The sequence below is a fragment of the Carcharodon carcharias genome, chromosome 1 (assembly GCF_017639515.1).
Source record: "Carcharodon carcharias isolate sCarCar2 chromosome 1, sCarCar2.pri, whole genome shotgun sequence".
Classification (NCBI taxonomy): Eukaryota; Metazoa; Chordata; class Chondrichthyes; order Lamniformes; family Lamnidae; genus Carcharodon; species Carcharodon carcharias.
This window is the reverse complement of record NC_054467.1, coordinates 230490689-230511589: the sequence shown is the minus strand read 5'-3', so window position 1 is coordinate 230511589 and position 20901 is coordinate 230490689.

Below are 20901 nucleotides of genomic sequence, written 5' to 3'. Positions count from 1 at the left end.
TCTCATGAACAAATAAATTTAAAAAATGTCACTCACTGTCGGATCTGGCTGGGCCATGATCAGGTCCTGCTTTGTCTGACTAATACTGTTCACTATTTCACGATCATTCTGGAATGCAAAGATGAGCCCTGTGTTCTTTTCTTTATTGCAAACTGTCTTCTTAAATCTTTCTCCCCATCTCTTCCATTCTCACCTCTAACAATAAGTGTAAGCAGCTCATGGACATCTTTGTCACTAAGGTCAAGACCATCCAATCAGCTGCCTTTGCTGTGTCCCTTCCATCCACTAGCCCACTGGGCCAAGATTCCTCTAAAGCTCCCTCTACCCTTGCTCTAAATTTCTATTTTGGTATCTTTCCTAACTTCCCTCATACCCTCTTTGAGCTCATCTTGTCCATGAGACCCAGTTCCTGCTCCCTCCACCCTATTCCCAATAAACTGCTGATCACCTAATTGCTTTGCCCTGTCCCCATGTTGGCCGATATTGTTAACGTTGCTTTCTCTTCGGTGTTGTGCCTCTCTCCTTTAAATCTGCTGTCATCACCCTTCTAGACAAATAAACCAACCCTTGACCCCACTGTCCGTACAAGCTACTATCATCTCCAACCTCCCTTTCCTCTCCAAAATCGTTGACTGTGTTGTAACCTTCCAAATCCATTTCCATCTTTCCTGGAAATCCATGTTTGAACTCTGCCAATCAGGTTTCCGCCCCTGCCTCTGTACTGTAACAGCTCTTATCAAAGTCAAAAATGACATCCTAAATGACTATGACAAAGCTAACTCTCTCCTTATCCTTCTCGATCTATCTTCTGCTTTTGAGATGGTTGACCACACCATCTTCCCCCAACGCTCTCCACTGTTGTCCAGCTGGGTGGGACTGTTGCCCTGGTTCCATTGCTATCTATCGAATCATTGCCAGATTATCATTTCCAATGACTTTTCTCCCCGCTCCTACACATTACCTCTGGTATCCCCCAAAGATCGATCCTTGGCCTCTTGATATCTTTCAAAAGCACAGTGTTGGTTTCCACATGTACACCCAGCTGTGCCTCATCACCGCCTCTCTTGACTCCTCCACTGCTACTAAATTATCAATCTGCTTATCTGAAATCCAGTACTGGATGAGCAGAAATTTCCACTAATTAAATATTGGGAAGACTGAAGCCATTGCTTTTGGTCCTAATCCAAGCTCTATTCCTTAGGCCTGAATTTTACCTTTGGTGGGCGTGTGCGATTAGCGGGCCCAGGAGCGGCTGAGAAGCAGACCGCTGGCTGCGATCGGCCCCCAATTAATGGCCAGCCAGTGTGAAACGCGTGCTGAAAAGCTCAGCACTGCTGGGGTGGGGAGAGGGTGGGAGGTGACGTCACCACGGGCTTGGGGGAGCGCTGCGAGAGAGCTCCCTGAGGGCAGACAGCTGCCTCGGGGAGCTGCAGACACTCAAATGATGAAATAAAAGTTTAAAAAGCTGCAAAAAATGTCCATGCATCACAATCAAGCACCCGAAAATATAGCTCATAAAAATGCTTTCCACAGATATATATTTTTATTTTATTTCATAACGGAGATTTCATCCCACCCTTGGATGAGGTTTGATGAAAAATGCAAAGGCCGCCCTGGCCGATTCGCCCGTCCGCCAAGCGTAGGGTTGGACAGGCCATGAAAAATTAGAGACAATTGCATCGTTAATGGGCTTAATTTCCCTCTTAATTATTGGCAGATGCGCCCCCGATTTGGGTGTGCCCACCAAGTGAAATATCACGCGAGTGCGCAATGATGTCAGGACGCTCGCCCATGTCATCTCGCATGATTTTACATCCGATTGGGCCAGGCACGTGCCCACCTGCGGGATGTAAAATTCTGTCCTTAGTTACCGACTCCATCCCTCTCCCTGGCAACAGTCTGAGGAAAAAGCACCAAAACACTGGTGTCACATTTGACCTCAGGATGAACTTTTCACACCATCACTAAAGGCGCCTATTAACATCTCCACAACATAGAAACATAGAAAGAACCTTAGAAAACTTACAGCACAGAAGGAAGCCATTCAGCCCATCTTGTCCATGCCAGCCCGAAGACACCCAGGTGCCTTTCTAATCCCACCTTCCTGCACCCGGCCCATAGCCCTGCAGCTTACAGCACTTAAGGTGCAGATCCAGGTACTTTTTAAAAGACTTTAGAGTTTCTGCCTCTACCGCCAACTTGAGCAGCGAATTCCAGACACCCACTACCCTCTGTGTAAAAAAGTTCTTGCTCATGTCCCCCCTACACCTTCTGCCACTTATCTTGAATCTATGTCCCCTGGTTCTAGAATTCTCCATCAAGGGAAACAATTCTATCCTGTCCACTCTATCTATTCTCCTCATAATTTTGTACACCTCAATCAAGTCACCTCAGCCTTCTTTGTTCTAAGGAAAATAACACCAACCTATCCAATCTCTCCTCGTAGTTACACTTTTCTAACCCTGGCAACATTCTTGTAAACCTCCTCTGCACTCTCTCCAGAGCTATAATATCCTTCTTGTAATGTGGTGACCAGAACTGCACACAATACTCCAGTTGTGGCCTCACCAGTGTTTTATACAATTCCAACATTATATCCTTACTTTTATATTCTATACCTCTGCCAAATAAGGAGAGCATTCCATATGCCTTCTTTACAACCTTGTCTACTTGAACTGCTGCCTTCAGGGACCTGTGTACTAGTACGCCAATATCTCTCACTTCCTCTACCCCTGTTAGTATATTCCTGTTTATTTTGTAATCCCTGTAACTGTTTGACCTCCCTAAATGTATGACCTCACACTTCTCTATGTTAAAATCCATCTGCCAATTTACCGCCCACTCCACCAACCCATCTATATCGTTTTGGAGATTATGGCTCCATCACATGACATTGCCCATGTTTCTCTTATCCACTACTGAAATTCTCATTCATGCCTTTGTTACATTGTTACATAATTGGTTACCTTTACCTTGGTGTACAGGACACAACATCAAAATTTGCAGACAATACAAAATTTGGAAGCGTTGTGAACTGTCAGAAGGATAGTGCAGCAGTTCAAATCACCAGAGACCGTTTGGGGGAATGAGTGGAGGTGGCAGATAAAATTTAATACAGGGGAGTGTGAAATGTTTCATTTTGGGAGGAAGAACACAGGAGGCAATATAAAATAAAAGGTTCAGCTCTAAAGGGGTTGCAGGAACAACGGGTGGCAGCCTTCCATCTCATATGATGATGGTTTATGCCATGTTGGTCAACTCTGCGTTAAGCATTGCCTGGATTGGCTCAGCGGCCCCGCTCTGGCATGGTAGCCTCTGCCGCATTTGCTGCACAGGAGGACAGTGGCTAACAAGGTGCATGATTCGCTGCCTCTTTTTTTCCCTGGGCCCTCTTCTTGGCCAGCTGAGCTTTTTGTTTCTTCTCCCCTCTCCCCTTCCAGTCAACCTCCAGAAGTCACAACCATCAGCAACTGTTTCCCAGTTATCAGTGTCAATGTCCGCCATCTTCACATCTCACATGCAGGTGTCCTTGTAGCAGAGGTACGGACACCCAGGAGGTTGCGGTCCAGTGGCCAGTTCACTGTACAGAAGCTGTCATCCATCCAATGAACATGGCTGAGTCAGCGCAGCATCGTTGGCTTAGCAATGAGTGTATGCTGATGGAATTGGCATGCTCCAGGACCTCTGAGTGGGTAACATTGTCCTACCAAGAGGTGCTGCCTGAGACAGCGAAGGTGGAAGCTTTTCAGCCTTTCCTCCTGCCTCGCAAATGTTGTCCAGGTCTCGTTACTGTAGGAGAGTGCGCTGAGGACACAGGCTTGGTAGACTCACAGTTTGGTGTTTTTGGTCAGGATGCTGTTATTCCACAATCTCTTATGCAGCTTAGACATAACAGTTACAACTTTTCTGAAGTTCCTGTTGATTCAGGATCAAGTGACAGATTGTTGGTGATTGTGGAGCCTAGATATGTGAAGCTATCAACAACCTCCATGGTCACATTGTCAGTACTGGTTGATGATGGCAACATTCTGGACCATGAAATTATCTTTCTGATACTGATGGTCAAACCAAACTCTTTACAGGGCAAAATGAGTCTGTTGCTGCAATGTTCCTCAGTGTGGAATGTTAGTGCGGCATCATCAGTGTAGAGCAACTGTCTGATGAGGGCTTGGCACACCATTCTCTTGGACCTCAGGTGCGCAAAGCTGAACAGCTTTCCATCAGTTCTGGTTTGTAAGTAGACACCCTCTGTAGATAACCCGAAGGCATATGACAGCAGCCAAATATACCAAAGAGTGTCAATGCCAGAGTGCAATCCTGTAAGACCCCACTGCAGATCTCAAAGGGTTCCAATGTTTCCCCATCATAGCTGACCTTACCCATGATAAAAAAAGGAGATAACAGAAGATAGCCAATTTTCTCCAGCAACTTAAATAGACCGGTTCTGTTCACATGGTTGAATGCCTTGGTGAGATCGATGAAGGCAATATATAGTGATCTCCTTTCTTCATAACATTTCTCTTGCAGCTGCCAAACAGCAACGCCCCGCCCCTTTAACCTCCCCCTACCCCAGCCTCTCAAGCCAGCATCGCCACCCTCCCCCCACCCACCACCATCACCCCTCCCCACCCACCACCATCACCCCCCCCCCACAATCCTTTCACCCCACCCTCTGGGGCCTGCTAGCCCAGCTCCACCAATACCTTGGACTTACCTGAAGTTCATGCTCCATTGACTCCTCTTCTTCAGAAACTGCCTGTAGTCCTAGCAATGGCCACCACACAAACCTGGCACTGCTAGGGCTACAGAGCTGCCGGCCAATTGGATTGACTGGTGGCTCTCTAAGGCAGGACCTTCTCCCCAGAGGGAGGTGGAAGCCTTGCCCTTAACCAATTAACATCCCACTGAGCATTAAATAGCTGCAGGGGCAGCCACTATTGGAGGAGCTGCATTCCCTGTCAACTCTTTGGGATGGGAAACCCCACCATCTGAAAAATCCTGCCTCTGGTATCTTTCTGGTAAATCTATGCTGCACTTCCTTCCAGCCAATATCTCTTTACTAAGGTGTGGTGCCCAGAATTGCTCACCATATTCCAGGTATAGTCTAACCAGGGTTTTGTATAACTGAATAATAACTCTTAACATTTTGTATTCTAGTCCTCTGGCTATAAGGCCCGCATTCCATTCAACCTGTTTGATTATTTTCTGTACCTGTTCAGGGCATTTTAATGATCCAAGTACCTGGACCCACAAGTCTCTGACATTCACTGTTTCTAGATTTTCATCATTTAGAAAGTAACCTGTTCTATCCTTTTTATGTCCAAAGTGGATGGCTTCATATTTACCCACATTCAAATCCATTTGGCACAGTTTCACCCACTTACTGAATCAATTACCATCTCTGTTTAGAATTTTATGCCAAATCACACACCATCTTGACTTGGAAAAATAATTTCCATTCCTTCATTACCTCTGGGTTAAAACCCTGGAACTCCCTCCTGAACAGCACTCCAGGAGCACCACTGTCTCAAGGGCAGTTGAGATTGGGAATAAATGCTGGCTTTGTCAGTGACTCTCACATGCCATGCAAGAATAACAAATAAGTAATTCACAGTAACAGCTATGTGGAACAGTGTGACTTAATTCGCACTGATCCTTATTGTTCAAACTGACACTCTGCTGCAAATCAGGCTTCATATTCTTCACATGTTTTTAAGAACAGTGCTTGTTTGCCTCCTCTGTGGCTGCCTCCCATCCCTGCCAAACTATGTTTAGTGATAAGTTGCTGTTCTGACTTGTAGATGGCATTCTTTTGCCTTTCACATATAGAAGCATAGGATCATAGAATGTTTACGGAACAGAAGGAGGCCATTCAGCCCATCACATCCATGCCAACTTTCTGCAAGAGCAGCTCAGCTAGGCCCACTTTGCCACCTTTCCCCCAGAGCACTGCAATTCCTTTTTGAATGCCCCTATTGAATCTCCTCCACCACATTCTCAGGCAGTGCATTCCAGATCCTAACCACTCACTGCATAAAACAGGTTTTCCTCAGGTTGCCGTTGCTTCTTTTGCCCTTCACCCTAAATCACTGTACTCTGGTACTTGACCCTTTCGCCAAAGTGAACTGTTTCTCTCCATCTACTCTGCCTAGACCCGACATGGTTTTGAATTCCTCGATCAAATCTCGACTCCACCTTCACTTCTCTATGGATAAAAACCCCAACTTCTTCAATCTATCCACATAATTGAAGACTTGCATCCCTTCACCATCTCTAATGCTTTCCCTTTCCTAAAGTGTGGTGCCTAGAATTGGACACAAGACTCCAGCTGAGGTTGAACCAGAGTTTTATAGTGGTTCATCGTAACTTCCTTGCTTTTGCACTTTATGCCTCTATTCATATAGCCCAGGATCCTGTATGCCTTTTTTACCACTCTCTCAGCCTGCCCTAAATGATATATGCACATATCCCTGGGGGTCTCTGTTTCAGTGCCCCCTTTAGAATTGTGCCATTTATTTTATATTGCCTCTCCTCATTCTTCCTAACAAAATGTATCACTTCACATTTCTCTGCATTAAATTTCATTTGCCATGAATCCATCCATTCCACCAGCCTGTCTATGTCCTATTGAAGCATATTACTATCCTTTTCACAGTTCACAATACTTTTCATGGCTCAGGCCCTGAAAAGTGCCCAATCTGCCCTGAAAGGCCAAGGTAGGTGAAAAATTTGAGCAGCAGGTGAAGCTGGCTGTCTTACGCTGCTACTTTGCAGTAGCAACACGAAAGGTATCCACCACTAACATGGCACCGTAAAGCCAAAAAGACGCTTTGCCTATCACACAAATGACAAATGTGGTATATGAATTTCAGTGCTCAGTATGTAGGCCGTACGTCCCAAAGGCTGGCGGATCGTATCAAACAGCATTCCCCAGCTGCTTTTCGCAATGGACAGAATGCAGACTGTATCCAAGCAGCCCGTGCTTGCAAAACTCAAAACACAGTGTCCAACATCAGATGTGATTCTGCGATTAGACAACATTTGCTAAATAATCCTCCGTGTGCTAAGAATTACACTGGCAACCAATTTAAGATTATTAGTCGAGCTCACATTGTGGCACATTTGTGTGCACTGGAAGGGCCCTGTTCTTTGCAGAGAGAAAGCACATGTATACTTATTGCACCTCTTTCATTGACTCATTGCTCAGGGGAATGCCTTGACCAAATCAGTGTCAAGGTGCCTGGTTTAAATTTCAAACAATGCTTGGCAGTTAACTGTCAGTCACCATCATTGCTGCAATCTTCATAGCAAGGCCACTTGCCAACCAATCAGCACTCTCTTCACATACAGTATAAATTGTTGTTTTCCCCTTATATTGGCATTCTTGCAAAGTGTCATGATGAGCGCAAGACAAAAAATTTTGACATCTCTTTTTTTAGCAAGACTTACAAAGTTTTGTGTCATCTGCCAATTTTGAATTTTCTTCCTGCACACCCAAGCCTAGGTCAACAATATGTTTCAAAAAATGTTGTGATCCTAGAACTGATGCTTGGGGAATGCCAATGCATTTGTTTGAGAATTACAGGTAATTCTGAACTTCTTGGGATTCCCGCCCCTTCCATTAGCGCTCGCTTTCTATGGACTCCAAAACGGAATTGATGCACTAACCATTATTTCCATTGTTTATGTACTTAAAGGGATATTGCCAGCTTGTTCTGATCAACTTCCAACACAGTTGAGTAAACATATGTGTTCCTGCAAATACACTAAGGAAAACAAGAGTAACAATTAACTCCATTTAACATGCAGCCAGTGCACTAGAGAACAAATTAAACCCTTGGAAAGAGACATAAAGAGAGGAGAAGACATGAAATTAATCATTTCTATATGAATAAAGTTTGTGTCAGGAAAAAAGAACATTTAAACTAAGTATAAACATGGTTTCAAGCAGAAAACAGCCAGGGCAATTAAGTCTTACCACATCAAAAATTCCATTTGTTTTACTTGTAAATTTCAAACAAACATTTTCTCCTTTATTTTCCATAATTCAAACTCTTATTTCAGCATCTAATTACCCACTGTATTTTACAGAATAGATTTGGACCTTTCTGCTGATCTTTATCAGAGAAGAAAAAGGATTTGTTGGCCAACAATCTGAAAATCTACTCAAAAGAATCTTTTTGCAAATGACTGGTTCGTCTGAAAGTCAGAGCAACTTCATTCCTTTTCAGGAAAGGTTTATAGGGTTAGATTCAATTCAATAGTAAACTGTACTCGTTGTCTTTCGTTTGAGATGAATTGAAGTTAACATGTCCACATCTGTTTTCTTCCTCAAATGGTTTGGGAGCAGAGTGGTAATGACGAGTTCAGACAAGAAATTCTACAACTGAGAGACACTAGTTTGCAGAAGCCAATTGACCTGTAATCTTTGAATCTTAGACTTTTCCAGCACTGAAAGAGGCCATTTGGCCCACCAAGCCTATGCTAGTTTTCTGAAAGGGCTATTCACTCGATCCCATTCTCTGCCCTTTCCACCAGCCCTTTTAATTTTTTTTTTCTTTTTCAAATATGTTTTAACTTTCCTTTGAAAAACTATTATAAATTCTACTTCTATCACTGTATTTGGACTTAAATACAAATCAAGCTTGATGCCAAAATTATAGTTCCGCTGGTGTGCTTAGAAATGCTGCAGATGAGATGCCAAACCAAGGACCTGTTCTGCCCACTCAAGTGGCATTTTTTTTTTGAAGAAGAAGAGTTAGGGCATTATCCTTGGTGACTTGGTAAATATTTATCCTTCAGCCATTAATAACATAATAGAATTTCTGGTCATTTATCTCATTGTTGTTAGTGGGAGCTTTCTGTGCGCAATTTGGCTGCCATATTCCCTACAATATTAAAGGGATTGTGCTCCAAAAATACTGATGGAAATCTGACAAGAAATCATTGAGCTGGAACGTTAACTCTTTTGCTCTCTCTACAGATATGGTGCAACATGCTGGGCAGGATTTTCTCTTTGGCGTGCAGGGCCAAACCACCCCCGCAGGCCAACATGTAAAATGACACACGGTGACATCGGGCGTGCGTCCCGATGTCACTGTGCGCCATCGCGATATTGCGATGGGCGGGTGCACGATGATCTCTGCTGCGTGCCCACCATTAATTAACGGGCTAGTTAAAGTCCTTGAGCCACTAATAGACGGCAATTTTTCAGGGTCTGTACGATCCTCAGATATTCGCATGGGCCCAACGGGCAGGCGGGTTGGCCACATTTTTACAAACCTTATCCACGGGTGGGATAAGAGGGCTGAATGGAGTCACGAGTGGCCTTTGGTAGACATTTAATGTTTAAACTTACTGCTACTTGCCTGTGTGAACAGAATAACTTCAAACCTCTTCACAGCTGCATGGACAGGAGTAATAGGCTTCAGGTCAGGACTTTGGAGTAAATATCATCTTGGGGCCTTGCTGGTTTCAGGGAGCCTTCCCTTAGCCTGGGAATGGAAGTTGTGCTCTCCACTGAAGGCACCTCCTCTGAGGAGGAAGGGAGGGCCAGAAGGGGGAGGAGGCCAGGAGTCCATATTCAGCCTCCAGGGGAGCCACTTTTGGGAGGACAAGCACAGGCACAAGGGGTGCAGGGCCAACAGGAGGTGCAAGACGGAAGGGGCAGCAGAAGATGCCACTATCCTGCTGCCAGGGTTTACAGGTTGAGAAGCAGCTACTTCAATATGTCTGAGGTGCAGTGCCGAAGGAGGCTCCGACTGTCAAGGGAGACAGTGACCTCCATCTGTCAGATGATAGGCCTGAGATCTGCACCAACTGTGTGGGTGGGCACCCCATGTCAGTGGTGCTGAAGGTCACAGCCGCCCTCAACTCCTAAGCCTCCCACTCTTTCCAGGAGTCGGTGGGTGATCTTACAGAGTCTCCCAATCAGCTGTCCACACTTGTGTCAAGCAGGTGATAGATGCTCTATTCAGGCATGCATTGACTTTCATCCAGTACTGCTGGGATGAGGCCAGCCAGACAGAGAGAGCCAGAGGCTTCACAGTGATTGCTGGCTTCCCCTGCGTCCAGGGTGCAATAGACTGCAACATGTGGCCATCAAGGTGCCACTCCTTGCAGAAAGGTCTGTGCAAGGTATCCAGGCAGCTCCCATGATGCCTACATCCTCAGACATTCCCAAGTGCCAAGTCTCTTCAGGTCCCAGCCCTGCTTGATGGATGGCTGCTGGGTGACAAAGGCTATCCCCTCAAAAGGTGGATCATGACGCCTCGCTGTCATCCAAAAAGAGAAGCTGAGCTGTGGTACAATAGGAGACACACCTGCACAAGGGCTGTGGTGGAGAGAACCATCGGTCTTCTCAAGATGTGCTTCCGGTGCCTGGACCATTCAGGGGGTGCACTCCAGTACCCCCCAGATCATGTGTCACTGATAGTGGTTGCATGCTGCGCTCTCCATAATCTGGCGCTGGAAAGGGGGGACCCAGTGGAGGAAGAAGATGTATATGCAGATGCTCTGGCTGCACACAATGAGTCCAGTAGTGAATCTGATAGTGAGGAGGCACAGGGAAATGCTGAGGGGTTAGATGCTGACCCGGGCAACCTCCAGGGAAGCAGAGACACCCGGGAGGTTTTACCTCCCCTGGCACCCCAGCCTCACTGCCTCTGGTGGACCTGGGCACATGGCACCTCTCTAGCTCCAACGCCTCCTGCTCGTATTTGGTTATAATCGCCAACTGTGTCTGGCCTCCGCAAGTCCTCATCCGCTCAGAGTTATTGTGTGCTGTCTTCTCCTGAAAAGGAGAGAGGAGCATTGATTAGTCCACCCTGTAGCTGGATTGCCATTACAGCCCTGCCACCCCCACCTGAGTGAAACATTGCAGGGCTCATGTGAAACGTGACCCTGGAGCAGCCGCACACTCACTCCAAGCAGCCAGGGCTGACCCCACCCTTGCCCAGATGCTGCCTCCATCACATTTGCCACCTTCCAAAGCAAGGATGCACAAGCATGTGGAATGTCTAGGGCAATAGATCGATGGGTGCCCCGCCACCTGGAAATCCCCTTCTAATATGTCAGCAGACTGACTTTGACATGTTTTGGAGTTCCAGCACTACGCTCAGGTGCAGATCCTTGACGTAGCCCTCAAAACAGCACTGTGGCTGTTAGTCTACAACATGCAGCAAGTGCAGAACCCAGCTCAGCACAACCTTCTCAGGATGAACTAGGCATGGGCAACAAATGCTGGTCCACCCAGCGAAAGCCACATGCCGTGAATGAGTCATTGCAATCACTACACTCAGAGTTCGGGGGTTTGGGGGGGCCAGGGGAGCGGAACCTAACTGCTGTGTTAAGTGACCCATGCCAACACGGTACTCATCCTTCCCGAGCACAAGAGGGCATTGAAATGCTTACGGCACTGAACCCAGGTGCATCGCACCACATCGTGCAAACTGACAATCTCTGCCACCTCCTCCCAGGCACGTTTGGTCATGTGGGAGGGCCTCCCCCTCCTGTCCCTTGGCACGAGGATCTCACGCCTTAATTGGCCTACCCAAGTAAAATGGTGGCACAGCTGATCACGGGCGGTGATCGGCTCCATGCCACCCGCACCCACTCCTGACCAACCTGCCCGGCATAGGGAAAATCCTCCCTGCTGAGTTTTTCCAGCATTTTCTGCTTTTATTTCAAACATTCTTCATTACTTGTACATGCTTTGGGAAATCCTGAGGGTATGAAAGGCACTACATTATTTAAAGTCCTTTCCTGTATTACCACGTTTTCCTCAGCTAGACATTAAAAGATACTTCTGTTCCTCTTTAACATATGTGAAGGGAAGTATTCGAGTGATAATGAACAAGATTTACTGTTCAACAGAAATGATTAAGCAGCATGGGTGGGGTGAAATAACAGGCCTGTAGATCCTCCCTCTCCCTCCTTTCCTGCTGACCCTATCCCTAATCCCACCTCTCACCATGTATTCACTATACCCTCTGACCTTCCCCTCTCTGACGCTAAATGATCTGTGCTCAGCTGAGGAATCAGTTTTATCCCCTTAAACCCTCACCTCAATGAATTTCAGGCTTGGCATGACATTAAACTCTTTTTCCATTGCCTCCGCCTCTCTGCTCACTTCTTTGGGCAGGAGTCCCAAGTTAAAGCTAACCCAAAAATGTTTTACCAATACATTAAGGTTAGTTAAGGAAAAAGTGGGATCTATCAGGGATGAAGATGGAAACTTGTGTGTAGATGCAGAGGCTGTGGGAAGGGTTTTGAATGAATATTTTGTCTCCGTGTTTACAAAGGAAAGGGAGGATGTAGATATAGTAGTCCAGGAGGAACTCTGCGAGATATTGGACGGGATTAGTTATAAAGAGAGAGGAAGTACTTGAAAGGTTGAAATCCTTGAAAGTTGATATGTCACCAGGGCCAGATGGATTGTTTCCGAGGCTGCTGAAGGAAGTCAGGGAGGAGATAGCAGATGCTCTAAGGATGATTTTCCAATCTTCACTAGATACAGGGGAGGTACCAGAGGACTGGAGAAATGCAAACGTAGTTCCATTGTTTAAAAAGGGATCAAAGAAAATACCAAGCAATTATAGGCCAGTTAGTCTTACATCGGTGGTGAGCAAATTAGTAGAATCAATCCTGAGAGATAGGATTAACTGTCATGTGGAAAGGCATGGACTAGTCAGGGATGGTCAGCATGGATTTGTTAAAGGAAGGTCTTGCCTCACAAATTTGATTGAATTCTTTGAGGAAGTGACAAGAAGGGTTGATGAAGATAGTGCAGTGAATGTTGTGTACATGGATTTTAGCAAGGCATTTGACAAGGTCCCACATGGCAGATTGGTCAGGAAAGTAAAAGCCCATGGGATTCAGGGTAATGTGGCAAACTGGATAAAAGGTTGGCTTTGTAACAGGAAACAAAGGGTAATTGTTGATGGATGCCCTTGCGAATGGAAAGTTGTCTCAAGTGGTGTTCCACAGAGCTCAGTGTTGGGACCCTTGCTGTTTGCATTATATATTAACGATTTGGACGTGAATTTGGGGGAAACAATTGGGAAATTTGCAGATGACACAAAGATTGGCCGAGTAGTGGATAGAGCAGAAAATAGCCATAATCTCCAAATGATATAGATGGGTTGGTGGAGTGGGTGGTAAAGTGGCAGATGGATTTTACCATTAGAGAATTGTGAGGTCATACAGTTAACGAGGTCAAACAGTTACAGGGATTACACAATAAATGGGATTACACAATAAGAAGGGTAGATGAAGTGAGAGATCTTGGCATACAAGTACACAGGTCCCTGAAGGCAGCAGTTCAAGTAGACAAGGTTGTAAAGAAGGCATATGGAATGTTCTCCTTCACTGGCAGAGGTATAGAATATAAAAGTAAGGATATAATTTTAGAATTGTATAAAACACTGGTGAGACCACAACTGGAGTATTGTGTGCAGTTCTGGTCACCACATTACGGGAAGGACATAATAGTTCTGGAGAGAGCGCAGAGGAGGTTTACAAGAATGTAGCCAGGGTTAGAAAAGTGTAGCTACAAGGAGAGATTGGATAGGTTGGGATTATTTTCCTTAGAACAAAGAAGGCTGAGAGGTGACTTGATTGAGGTGTACAAAATTATGAGGGGAATAGATAAAGTGGACAGGATAAAATTGTTTCCCTTGATGGAGAATTCTAGAACCAGGGGACATAGATTTAAGATAAGTGGGAAAAGGTGTCAGGGGGACCTGAGGAAGAACTTTTTTATGCAGAGGGTAGAGGGTGTCTGGAATTCACTGCCCAAGTTGGTGGTGGAGGCAGAAACTTTAAACTCTTTTAAAATGTACCTGGATCTGCACCTAAAGTGTTGTAAGCTGCAGGGCTATGGGCCACGTGCAGGAAGGTGGGATTAGAAAGGGCACCTGGGTGTCCTCGGTCTGGCATGGACAAGATGGGCCAAATGGCCTTCTTCTGTGCTGTAACTATTCTATGGTTCTATGGAGGCCTCCCTAAAGAAGGCTAATGGAATGCTATCCTTTATCGTGAGAGGGGTTGAACATAAAATTAAGGATATTATGCTTCAGTTATACAGGGTATTGTTGAGACTGCACCCTGAATACTGTGTGCAGTTTTGGTCTCCTTATTTAAGGAAGGACGTAAATGCATTGGAGGTAGTTCAGTAGAGGTTTACTAGATTGATACCTAGAATGGGCGGGTTGGCTTATGAGGAAAGGTTGGACAGACTGGTGTTTAGAAGAGGGATGATTTGATGAAGTATACTAGATCCTGAACAGCCTTGACAAGGTGGACATCTAGCGGATGTTTTCTCTTGTGGGTGATTCCAGAACTGGAGGGCATTGTTTTAAAATTAGTGGTCGCCCTTTTGGGACAGAGATGAGGAGAAATATTTTCTCTCAGGGGGTGGTGCGACTTTAGAGTTCTCTGCCTCAGAAGGTGGTGGAGGCGGGGTCATTGAATATATTTCAGACAGAGGTAGATAGATTCCTGTTAAGCAAAGAAATCAAAGGTTATCAGGGGAAGGTGGGAATGTGGAAATCGAAACACAGGAAGATCAGCCATGATCTTATTGAATGACAGAACAGGCTAGAAGGGCCGAATGGTCTACTCCTGTTCCTATTTCTTATGTTCTTATGTACTCTTGGACCCTTTCACTCGTGTCTAATACTCTCCATCCACCTGGACTCCTCCCTCTGGCCTCTTACCTGCTCTTGATCTTTTCATTGAGATCTGTCAGCATGATGTCGGCCATCTTAATTTCACTGCCTCTCTCTTTCACTTTAACCTGTCTCCTTCTGGATTTGCTGGACTCCACTCTCAGGTATAACGCTGACATTGTTATCAAACTCGCTGACAAAAGTGATGCTGTTGTTGTCAGGCGTTGCTGACCTCTACTTTAAGGAGGCTGAGCAACATCACATAGACACTTCTTCCAACCTACCCCTGGACCATGATCCTGCCACCAAACATCAAATCATTGTGTCCAGGGCTATCACTGACCTCACCTCCTTTGGAGATCTTCCCTCCACAGCTTCCCACCTCATAGTCCCTCATCCCTCAGCCCCAAACAGCCTGCTTCTACCTCCTTCCCAAAATCCACACACAGGACTGCCCTGGCAGACCCACCATATTAGCCTGTTCCTCCCCCAATGAATTTATTTCTTTCTGTCTTGAGTCTATTTTTTCTCTCCATGCCCAGTTTCTTCCCATTGTATTTTTAAATCTTCTGATGCCCTACATCATTTCAACAATTTCCAGCTTCCTGGGCTTAAACACCTCCTCTTTACTAAGGACATCCAATCCTTCTACACCTCCATCCCTTGCCAGAATAGTCTGAGGGCTCTCTGCTTCTTCCTTGAACAGAGGGTTGAACAGTCCCCATCCACCACCACCCTCCTCCACCTGACTAAACTTGCTTTCTCATTGAACTGTTTCTCTTTTAACCTTTCTCACTTCCTCCAAATAAAATGTGTGGCAGTGGGGAACAGCATTTGCCCTAGGTATGCTGGTCTTTTTGTGGGGTATGTGGAACATTCCTTGTTCCTGTCCTACTCAGGCCCCCTTTCACAACCCTTTATCCAGTACATCGGTGACTGTATTGGTGCCGCTTCTTGCTCTCATCCAGAACTGGAAAAATTCATCAATTTTGCTTCCAATTTCCACCCTTCTCTCACTTTCACATGGTCCTTGGCTTCTATGTTTCCACTTCTGGGGATAGACTGTCTACTAATATTCATTGCAACCTTACCGACTCCCACAGCTACTCAACTACACTTCCTCACAATTCACTTCCTGTAAGGAATCCATTCCATTAACCCAGTATCTCTGCCTCCGTCACATCTGTTCTTCCACAATGGTCCTTCTGACATGTCTTCCTTTTTCCTGAGCTGAGGGTTCCCCTCACCAACACACTGTAGTTGACAGGGCCCTCAACCATGTCCAACCCATTTCCCCCAGTTCTGCCCTTACACCTTCCCTTCCCTCCTAGAATCACAATAGGATTCCCTTGTCCTCACTTTCCACCCCAGCAGCCTCCATATTCAAAGGATTATCCTCCACTATTTCCGATATCTTCAGCTTGATGCCACCATCAAAGGCATCTTCCCCTCCCCTTCCCTGTCAGTATTCGGAAGGGACTGTTGTTAATGGTATGTTAATTGTAGGATACAAAGGTGAAGGCCACTGCTTAATTAAGCACTTTGAGCATATAGAAATAAGGAACAGCTGGGGCTCTGGGGGTGGGAGGAGAGCTATAAGACTGAACAAAATCAACAAACTCTCTTGATAAAGAAAAGCACTGTCTTGGTTTTGACTTCACCAACCAGCTTGGATCCTGTTAACAACTGATCCCTTCACACCACCCTCATTCACTTCTCTATCACCCCCAACTCAAGGCTAGGAATCATGCAATGAGTAACTCATCACCTGAGTCCCCAAAGCCTGTCCACCATCTACAAGGCACAAGTCAGGAATGTGATGGAATACGCCCCACTTTCTTGGATGAGTGTAGCTCCCACAGCACTCAAGAAGCCTGACACTGTCCAGTAGTCCACTTGATTGTCACCACATCCAAAAACATTCACTCCCTCCACGACTGATGCACAGTAGCAGCAGTGTGTATCATCTACAAAATGCACTGCAGGAATTCACCAAGGCTCCTTAGACAACACCTTCCAAGCCCATGACCACTGCCACCTAGAAGGGCAAGGGCAGCAGATAGATGGGAACATCACCACCTGGAGGTTCCCCTCCAAGTCACTCAACATCCTGACTTGGAAATATATCGCCGTTCCTTCACTGTCACTGGGTCGAAATCCTGAAACTCCCTTCCTTGCAGCACGGTGGGTGTACCTACACCACCTGGACTGCACCGGTTCAAGAAAGCAGCTCACCACCACCTTCTCAAAGGCAACTAAGTAATGGGCAATAAATGCTGGCCCAGCCAGCGAAGCCCAATCCCGTGAATGAATTTAAAAAAAACCTCATCCCTTTCCCTCAGCGTCTTCCCATGCAATTGCAGGAAGTGTAACATCTGCCCCTTTACCTCCTCTCGCCTCACTGCCCAAGGCCTCCTTGCAGGTGAAGCAGCAATTTACTTGCCCTTCTTTTAATTGAGTCCACTGCATTGGCTGATCACAATGTGCTGCATTGTACACTGGGGTGACCACTTCCACTTGGTCTGCACGCATGACCCCAACCTTCCAGTCACTTGTCATTTCAATTCACCATTTTTCTCTCATTCTCACATTTCTGTCCTTGGCCTGCTGCAATGCTCTAGTGAAACCCAACAAAAGCTGCAGGAGTTCACTGTCTAAGGAACAGCACCTCATCTTCCCATTATGGACTTTCTGGTCTCAACATTGAGTTCAACAATTTCAAACCATGAATTGTCCTGCATTTTGATTTTTTTCCCCAAGTGACAGTTTGTATCTTGTTTTCACGTTTTTGATTTCAGACAGAGCTGACCTTTATTTTATCATTAATACCTACACTGGACCTCTGCTTTTTCCCTTTTCTACAGCCATTACTTTGCTTTTTGCTTTCTGTTCCATGAATCTATGATATTTAACTCCTTGCTCTCTAACCCATGCCTGACCCTCCCTTTTGTTCCACCTGACCCTTTTTCAATTGTATAAAACCCATCACATTTCTACCTCTCTTCAGTTCCGAAGAAGATTTGTTTTGCACTCAAAATATTAACTCTGTTTCTACTGCCACAGATGCTGTCGGACCTGTTGGGTTATTCCAGTAGTTTCTGTTTTTATTTCAGATTTCCATCATCTGCAGTATTTTGCTTTTACCCCTGTAGGTTGTTTGCCAAATGTGAAATGAAAGGGGTTTTTGGTAGGATTAGGTGTGAGGCCCTTGGAAATCTAACAATGGCAGGGAAAGTATCTTTTATTTGTTTAAAAGGCTGCTTTTAAGACTAAAATAATTGAATAAGGGGTTTACTGGTCCAGAGAACACACATGGCATTTAGACCAAGTCTGAATTTTTGCGAAGCTGGAGAGGCTCTCTGCCAGCAGAGGCCCAAATCCATAATTCCTTAACCTGGCCTCCACTATTTTCATGGGGTGGGGTGTTAATGGGGATGACTTATAAGTCATACATCCATGGTTCATAGAGGCAGCTGCCCATATAAATAATTGGCAGCCTCCACCCATGTGATTTTGGTGAGGTAGGTGTCTGAAACCTGAAGTGGGCAGATTTGACCTGATAGGAGCAGGTCTAAAATGTGTGGATTAGCTTGGATAGCCAGGGTACACTTTTAGAGAAGTAAGGTGCACCTTTGGATGTGGTTCTGGGACACCACTGGGAGAGGTAAGGCACCATTTGGAGTAGGTCAAGTGCCCTTTGGGATTGTTAAATGTAGAGATGATTATGAGTAAAAAATACATTAATTCATTGGAACTGTCAAACTATCAAAGAACTGTCAAGCTGTCAAAAAGCTATCAAAGAGTTGTCAAAGCTCACTGGAACTGTCACAGTTCATTGGAACTGTCAAAGCTGTCAAGGGATTTAACTCTGCTGGGCTTTAAATATTTTTTTTAATTAGTGAGGTTTGTAAAAAATGTCAGTGTCTGCTATTTCACTCTGTTTTTCTAAGCTGGAGGGTTGTCATTATAGGATTTGTGCTGCATGACTAAATATATAACCTAACATTATCGCAGTGCAGTGCCTGTTAAGTGAGCAGTTTGATTGACAGCTCCAAGTGATTATGGTATAAAAATATTAACTTACTTAAGAGATGAAGTATTTAAGTGAAATGTTTGTTTTTATAGGAGATTAGTTGAGGGAATTCAATGTATTAAATGTTTTCTTTTATTAATGAGTGTATTTTTTTAAAATAGTGATGTCATCAATAGACACATTATTTTATGTCAGCATTACTCCTGAGGTTTGCTCATGGTAGATACTAGGTGTGTTAACATGTAAGGGATAAGGGCAGTTGGTGGTGGGTGGGGGAATGGGTTGGCATGAGTTGGCACCAAGTTGGAATAAGGGCTATAAAGTGCCATGGGATGAGTGGGGTGCATGGGTTGGCATGGTGCTATGAGGGACCATGGGATGTGAGTTGAAGGGCATGGGTTGGCATAGAGATAAGGGGGCCATGGGGTGAGTAGAGGGGCATAGAGTGGCATAGGGGATATGAGGGGCCATGGAGAGTGGGTAGAGTGACATCAGTTGGAATTTGGGATATGAGGGACCATGGAGGATGAGTAGAAGGGGGTAGGGTGACATGGAGTGCATATGGGGCCACGGGGGTGGGTAGAGTTGCATAGGGTGGCATGAAGTGTTTGAGGAGCCATGGTGGGTGGTCGGAGGCATGAGGTAGCATAGGTTGGCATAGCTGGGGCATGGGGAGTGTAAGGGGGGATGTGAGCGGTGAGGGCTGGAGGGCTGTCTTTTGTTTTAATCATTTTTTAAATAATTCAACACAGTGCCAGGGCACAGAAGCAGGCCTTCTGCCCAGCCTGCCTCTGCACCCAGCGCACTCCACACATGTTCAGGGGAAGCGGGCCTGACTGCTAAGGCAGTCTGCCTACCACCCTCTCTCCTCTACCCCCAACACCCTTCCACACCCCCAGGAATGAAAATGCAACCTTCTGGGCCTCTTTATCCCGAGTTGGATTGGCAGAGCTGGGAAACATCCCATCTCTGCACTGCCGACCCAGGAGTAAAATTCCAGGCCCTAAGTTGTAGCCATTTATCATTATTTACTAAGATAAAAGCAAAATACTGCGGATGCTGGGAAATCTAGAACAAAAACAAAAATACCTGGAAAAACTCAGCAGGTCTGACAGTATCTGCGGAGAGGGATACAGTTGACGTTCGAGTCCTTCTTCAGATGTAGGGTCATATGGACTCGACACGTCCGTTACTTTGTTCAGGTTAATATAATGGTAGGAATACTACCTCAACATTTATTACTGTAATATTAGTGCCTGTTTAAATATTAGAACACAAAAGTTTAAAACAATCATTTCTCCAGACATGCTCACAGTAAAAGGCTGTAAAAGATATAAGAATCCGAAGGTATTGAGGAGTGTCAATCAAAAATTATAACCAAAAGGACAGTGAATGGAACATACAAATACGGAGGTTTGGCTGTGTTAAATGGACACATTTATATTAGCTATGTATACCTGGATGAAGTGTTAAAGATCAGACAGATCCTTTTTTAAAATTAATGCTGATCTTTCTGAAAGCATTATTCAATCAAATATTGACAAATTCTTCAATAGAAAGCCTCCTTAGAAAAATCATAAAAAGATCGTGAAATGGCAGATGTGTTAAATTAGTCCTTCATGGGGAAAGATTGTGAAGGAATTCCAAATCCAGGCAAACTGGCTTGAGAATCTATAACACATGTAGAGGTCATTGTTCATCTGGTAGAACAAACCTCAAAGCAGATGGGATGGACCTTAAAATTGTAAAGAAAATTAGCACAGAAAGCAGAAGGCAGGCCTTTTACTTCAGCACTGGAAAATGACTCATACGGTCTTCATATTCAATAAAGGAATGATTAGTAAAACAAAGTAAAATGAATAAGGTGTAATTTACAAATCAATGTTTAAAACATACCACGTCCAACACCAGCTGTGAGCGGGAAATGTTCTGGTGTATTTTATCTGGGGCTATAAAGGTACTTTTTGAAAGGCTCAGATGTTTAAATAAAAGCCCACTGGAATTCTTTCAAGGAGCAATTATGAAAAGGAATTGCATTTATATGGAACCTTTCACGACCTCAGGCCGCCCCCAAAGCACTTTACCACCAATGTGGCAGTCTGTTTTCGTAATCTACATTGAGTGATAAATAGTGGCCAGGCCACGAAAGAGAAATCCCCTGCTCTTCTACAAATCAGGATTAGGTGGCCTTGATTTAAT